Source organism: Falco biarmicus, chromosome 4 (genome assembly GCF_023638135.1).
Source record: "Falco biarmicus isolate bFalBia1 chromosome 4, bFalBia1.pri, whole genome shotgun sequence".
NCBI classification, from domain to species: domain Eukaryota; kingdom Metazoa; phylum Chordata; class Aves; order Falconiformes; family Falconidae; genus Falco; species Falco biarmicus.
In genome coordinates, this window is record NC_079291.1 from 53,280,979 (window position 1) to 53,288,552 (window position 7,574).

Sequence of the window (7,574 nt, forward strand, 5' to 3'; positions counted from 1 at the left end):
CCAGGAGTTGTCTCTGCTTAACACTGAGAGTGTAGTTCTAAGCATATCATTGGCATAAAGTAAAACAACACACTTCAAAGCAATTAGCATCTTCAGTATGAATGAGGTCTGCATCTGGACCTTTGTCTTACTGAACACCCAAGAACTTTGATGCCACATCCTTCATGGACAGAATTTGTGTCATAGCATTGCTACAGCTGCGATCTCAGACACTCCTCAGGGATTCTTTCTAAGGGAAGGATAAATGTTGTCTAGCTCTAGTTAGCTAAAAGCTAGATGCCTAATCTAAGCTCATTGTGTGAACATCCTCAGTTTAGTTGCATTAGATGAGCTGAATGACAGCTCAGCTGTGGGAGATCTGTCTTAATAAAAGCAAAAGGAAATAAATTCTAGCCATAGAGTCTCTATTTTGGTGGTGCTGAGCAAGATTAGAGCCAGTAACAGATCTCAAGTTTAAAATTTTTCACATTTACCAGGAAGAGACTCCTGGCTTTTACAGCTTCAGCGCATGTTGCAGGATCAAACCGTTTCTATACTTGCTGGGCCTAATGGGTAATCGGTTTAGGCTCTAATGGAATCCTTCAGAGACTCAGAGATACAATGCACCTGATTTTATGGATTATCCATACGTAAAAAAGTGTTGTTGCCAAACTTGGGAACAGATCACTCTAGCACATTAACAATAAGCCAATTAGTGAAATGAAGCATTGCAAGTATTAGGCTTCTTTATGCAAATGTGTTTGTGTGGAAAAGAGAATCATTTGAACTGGGTTTAGTATTCAGGAATACCTTGCCAATATGGTATCTGGTGATAGTTGCTGTAGCTATTATTGACCGGTTTCTTTTTCCACCCTGATATGTGTGGATGTAAATGCAATGAGTGATGTGAACCTTAATGAGTAAAGGGATGGTCAGGTTTTAGACCTTGTCAGGTATTTTTTCAGTAGCTGCATTTGTTCCAAAGGTTTTGCTACACCTTCTAACATTAATTTTGGTTATAATATTTTTCAATTACAGTAATCGACAGTATCAGTATTTTACTTGGGCCACAATCCACAAATCTTTCATGTTTGACTCAGTTCCTTACAAGGAAGACCAAGAGAATTAGGCCCTACATATCAAATCATCTGGGGACCTTAGTTTATCCAGTTGATATTTTTATTTACCACAGCCCGTCCACATTAAGCTGGGCACCTTTTCTCTAGTGAGTTCCTCGCAGCCCAGGAGCAGGTTATGGAACATGACCCATTACAGCGTGCTGTGGTACAGGGAACCGATAGAGATACATTAGCCGATGCAGCCATGGTTTGAAGTGCTATCTTGTATAACAAATTATTGACTTCATTGTACATAGTACTAGGATTTAATTAAGCGATAAGGCCCATCATAGTGGTCCTTTATCTAGCAGATAAGGATTTACCAAGCTTACCCAAGAGGTCTTTATCTGCAAGATAAGAAAAAGGTACATAAGGTGCCTTCCCCTGTTTTTAAATCATTAATTGAAAATACCTTATTTTTTAAGTTCTAGGTTGTCTTTTCTTCGTGGCTTAGCATTAAAGATTCAGATCGACTTTTATAAGAGAGGTTGTAACAAGGAAGGATGTTACCAGCAGCCTTCACTGGGTGAAATTAATAGGATTTATATAGTTTTTATTCACAGTGCACCAGCTCTCAGCTCAAGTGGAAGTTTAGCCTCTGATCTACAGGAGATTTTCCATGATTGTCCATGATGCCATGGCCATAGAAGAGATACATTCTTTTCTGATTTCAGAGGGCTACAATTGTGATTGTGTTTAAAGTTTAGGAAAAAATGGGTTTACACAATAGAAGAAAATGAGGGATAAAGATAATTTAAAGACAGTTCTTTTAATGACTGTGTTGTCAACTAATTTAAATGATGCCAAAATCTCTACTCCTTTACCTGTGTGATGAAAAGACATACAAGCAGAAAACGTGTAAAGAAATTAAGCCTAATGCAAAGAAATGCCACTTAAAATAATATGAACACCCTGCAAAACACAAAATAATTTTACTGCTAATGCTCAGTGGAGAACACAGAGGAAATTCCAGAGAAAGGAGAGATCCTGTGTTTTTCATGAGAAAAGCACATAAGGGCTACTGTGTGGTTGAAAACAGAACAGGATCTTTAGACTCAGCAGATTTAATCCCTAATGTTACAGACACTTTTTTAATAGAATCCTTTCATAAGGGTTCAAGCTTTTTTTTTAGAAGTAGCCAGGCTGTTGCCTCCCCCTCCCTTAGAGGAAGGCTATTGTGCAACATCCATATAATTACCTGACATCTTCCAGTTTACAGTGTGACTGTATTCCTGGCCAGTCCATACCTGTTTGTTCTTACATGCTGATACCATCTTTTAGCATTAGTGACATTTCTTCCTTCCTGGTGTTTTTCTTCCCCATCCCTGTGTAAGCCCAGACAGCAGTCAGCCTTTACTATGCTGTGTAAACTGAGCCCCCCTTGGACCGTTCTGCCCCTGCAGGTCCAGAAGTAATGACCACAAATTGACTCTGTACCGCTTTGGGGACCAGGGACGTTTTCAGACCCGCTGTTTGTTCCACCTCAAGTTGCTTTGTGTGTGCTCTGTGAAATTCTCCTGAATTTCCAGCAGTCCAAGAACCTAAGCTGCCAGATACTGGAAATCCAGTAGGTTACTGCCCAAAGCAGTTGTCCCCCACATAAATTGATAGCATTGGCAGCTCTGCTTGTGAAAGACTCCCTGTTCCCCAGATTGTATTAATCATCCTGCCCTGCACCTGTTCCAGCTTGAATTCTTCATGCTTGAACAGGGGCAGTAAAGCAGGGTCTGAAGGGATCAGATTGTATTATAAGTGCTTGGAGCAATTCAAGCCAGGACTGGGTAGCAATTATAATGAGAGATACCCTCCAGGTTACATGAGAGGCAAATTGCCGCTGCAGTAAGTGGAAGTTTGTACTTCTGCTCCGAGCCTGTTTGTTCAGTAACCAGGGGGTTTCATTTCCATTGTTGACAACCTGACACCTTTTATGGGCAATTGATTCACTTTTTTTAAAAAGTGTCTGGCACGGAAGCAATAAGTGAGTGGGAAGGTGTGAATTAAAATGTGTACACAGCTAAAGATGATTACTCAGATATTTGCTTAGATCTGAAATCCCAGCTGCGAAGGTGGGATTATTCTCTCTTGCTCCAACTACCCTTCGGTAATTGCCTTGCGAGCAATTTTTCTGCTGTCTCTTTTTACTTATTTATTGGCAACTTTGAAAACTGATTGAGCTTCCTGCCTCAGAGAAAGCTATAAGCACGGTCCCTCACATAGAGCTCCTTCACCTTGGTGTAGCCTCTCACACCTGTAAGCCTTTGAAACAGGGCTCTGATGGCTCACGCTCCAGAGAAGCCAGCAGAGCTGTTTCCACTGGCTTCAGCAGAATAGCTTTCCCACCATGTGCTTCATGCTTATTTCACTCAGAGAAAGATTTTACCTATGGCTAGTAGGCACTCCGCTGTCCTCTTCTTCCCTGACAATTAGGGAACAAAATCAACCCCCTTTGCTTACGTGTATTTCAACATGAAATTATTTTGCTTCATACATCTGAATGGTATGTTACAAAAAGGGATTTTTCTTCCTTCAAATCCCACTCCGATGGGAGCTGCCCCACTCAGCAATGTGTGCTCTCTTGCTTGCTCTCTGTAGTTGTTCCATTAAAGTAGTGTGAAAGCTACAACTGTGTGTCCACTGTCATTCTGTATTAGAAGTCAGGGCTAAGGTAATGATATGCAAGCTTGATCCTTCTGTAATACTTTCCTTGGAAGTACAGTTCTGGCGTTTCTGCTGTCAGCCTGCATTTAGAGTGCAGAGAGTGCTGCATGACTTGAAAGCAGCAGTAGGCAATTCCCAGTCTAAGCCTTAGACATTTACATATTTATGCTCACTTCAGCGGAGTAAGTACACTATGAATAAATCCTATTATGGTTGAAACTGTACTTACAGTATAATAAAAATGCACAGTATGGTGGTGCAATCTCAGGTTTTGTTTCAGTGTCAGTATGGGCATATATTTACTAAATTATGTATTGTTAACATGGTATTCAGCTGCCAGCAGTTGTTAGAATATCTTGTATAATATGAGAAAATAATGAAGGAGAAGTCCTTTAGTCTTTAAACAGAATTGAAGAAAAAACCCTGGCTGCAGGTAGACCAGTTCTGCAGGAAATGGCCAGTCTGTAGGTGGTGGCCCTACAGCTGTTAATTTTGTTATTATTGCTTTTGAAGTTGTGTGCATCTGAATGTGCCATCTAATGCAAGTGAGTTTTCCAGAGGACATTGCCAGGTATTGCTGATAACAATGCTGCGATGTCACACTTGTCACAACCATATGTTGGTGCTGTGTTCTAGGGAAGAGATGTTTGACACTTGCCAAAATTTCTCGGTTTCCCGACTGGAAAAGGTGGCTGGCTGATGCTTGGGTTTGCACAGTCCCCTCAGCAGTTACTCCAGCACTGTGCTAAGGTGAGGGATCCCTATGAGAAGAGGGACGGTGTTTTCTTGTTACGAAAGCCCCAGCCAGAACACCTGGTTTCTGTTCTGAGTCTTGCTGCTGGCCCTTTCTGTGAGCTTCCTCAAGACCAGCACCTCTCTCTGCTTCCATTTCCTTCCCATCCTTCTCCACGTGTGTGTTGCGAACGCCTCATTATATTAATATAAAGAGGAATTTTAAACTCTTTCATTATATCAAAGTGCAAATCTTTAGCACCAACCCTACACCCTATCACCCAGAAAAGTCCCGAAGAAACCAATGGGCTGTTCAGTATGGGGGGCTCTGTAGAGCCTTAGACCCCACATCGCTGTGGGTTTCTCTTTGCTTGCAATCTTGATGCTAAATCCACTGAAGTAGAAACGTTTCACATTACCTCAGCACAGCCAAGCCCCTGATGTTTGCAAAGCCTTTCAGTAAAGCCAAAGATACAGTCTTACTCCATCTACTGGATGGTGTGTGAAGACTTACCCATCTTAATTGGAACAGTCAGAGCATTTTCCATGGAGTGTACTTTACAACATCCGTCTAGGCTCAAGCTTTCACTTCTTCAGAAATTACCTGTACTGCAGAGGGAACTTCCAGGCTGAGAAGCAGACTCAGAGGAGCTGGAAGTGTAACAGTTTTGTGTATGTCCTCCCACTACAGGGTATAAGGAGTATCTTATGGAGAACCTAAACAAAGGAAAAGCTGCTTACAAGACCTGTGGAGGAAGGAGAGTTGGGGAAAAAAAAAAAAAAGAAGGTAAAGAACTCCAAAAACAGCAAAAAGAAGACAGAGCTCCAGCTGAGCACAACAGAACTCAAACTGTAGATAGTCATGTCAGGTTGTTGATGATAATTCAGCCTTTGCTGGACACAGGGATTTGGGCTGAATCCAGTAACATCTACTTGACAGAGAAAAGATAAGAATATCAATTAAATGCTTTAATATTTGCATTGAGACAAAGAAGTTCTTCTTATCTTTGAGGGAAGAATGAAAAATAAAACAACTCAAACAGTCATTTGGTGCTCATTTTTCAGACAAAATATTATCTGTGAAATTTCCAGATGGAATATTTTTTAAGAAAGACCAATTTTAATAGGCAGTTGCAGGAAGAAGTTTGTGCTGATGCAGTCTGCAGCCTTGAACATGACAAGGACTGTGCGTTGAATGTGTGTTGGGTAGAAGAAGAGTTGCTGTGACCTGTGCTTATCTCAGAAGAACACCTTTGCACAATGCTGAAGTGGCCATGCTTACTTTAGGACGTGAAACATGCAAATTGCCTTATGTGGAGTTGGCATGCTGTGACAGTGGCTGTTTTACTTCTTGTAATTGCCAATGTTCCTTAATGACCTTCAGGACTGTTTTATAAATATACTGGTTCTTTTGCTTTGTACATTTACTTTGTGAGGTCTTTGAGGTAGAGACAGGCACAAAAGCTAAGAAAAGACAGATCCCATGCTCAGTAAGTCTCCAGGTGTAATGAAACACAAAGACCTCAAAAAAACATCACTTTGGTCAAAGCTTGAAGAAGATTAAGAATCAGTATGGAGTTCTGCTCTAAGCAACTACTGGGAAAAGTAGCTCAAGAAACAGAAGAAGTATCTTGTTTAGTGCCTTTCATTGAAGACTGGATCAAATTTGCTTATATTTCTTTGCAGTTTTGGTTTAGGGAAGATAGCGATTTCCTTCTGTTAGGCATCAATACTGTCAGGAAGTGCTGATATTGTGATACATTCGCAGGCCGTTTATTCAGACAGCACAATCTCACTTCACACTGTTTACCATAGGCTTATTATTTAAAAAGCAAGTGAGTCCTTGAATGAAGAGAGTGGCTACACCTGCATCAGTAAAAAGAAGACATCAGAGATTACTCTCTGGCCCTCGGGATGTGTGGCCCAGCTCAATGAACTCTCTCAATCAAAACGGGATGGCCAGACCCACCTCCCCAGTCAGCACTATCATCTCCATTTTGAAGTTAAGAATAAAATAATACAGGAGGACTAATGGTCTACAGAGATATTTGAGCTACCTTAGCTATTGCTAGAGGTCTAGTGTCACAGGACTCAACGCAGGCTAATTTTCCAGTCGTCTCAAGTCTATGACTACAGATATACCCTCAGGGTTATGATGCAGATCAGTGTAAAGGTACTGTCATGAACTCATTTGGACCTGGCTCAGGACTCAGAAGTGGGCAAGCCACAACAGCACGAGGCTCCAGCTACACCAGTTCATCACAGTCAGACTGCTTCCCAGTGTAGACCTTCACAAGGGTGTTGTTCAAGATCACGCAAGAAGTTTGACCTTATGGCAAAATTGAATTCCTTTCCCCTAAATCTCAGTCTTATACAGGACTGTTGGCTCATTGTTCCTTTCTTTAGGAGATTAGATTTCATTTCTGTGGCAAATCAAACATGAGTTTCCCAAAGACCGTTGTTCCACAGAACACAGGCTGCTGGCAGTTGTTCCCAGACTTGAAGGCCCATAAAATAACTTATGTGGTTATCTACTGGGGGAACAGCAAGATGCTTTTAAATCTGTAATTAATATATTTCTAGATTGAGTCTGTTAAGATTGTTGTTGGTAGGAATTTTGCCATGTTTTTTGGTGAATATAACCCTTAGAAGACCTCAAGTGAGTTTTCATTTTAGAAAGCATGAGAAATGGTTTGTGGATAAAACTTTTGTACAAACCACAATAACTTGACAGATCTTCTGCTGAGGATAGAGTGCACCAGAGCAAACCAATATGTCTTAATTAATAATCCTGTCTACTCAGTACAACTGCAGTAATACTAATCATTTCCTGAGAAGTCTTGGCTGAATACAAAGGCTTTTTAGGCTTCTGTTTGATTTGCTTTTTCAGAACGGTAGTGTTTTGAAGATAAATAAAAACTCCTAATGAATATGTATATGTTTCCTGATGTAGAGCATCTCAGTGAATATTCTAGGATGGTTTTGTAGTCTGCAATGAACATACTCCTTTGAAGTTTTTACTGATTTAAAAATATAGTCATTATGTTTGGGTCACACATCAGTTTACTGATTTAGTTAGACAAAGAA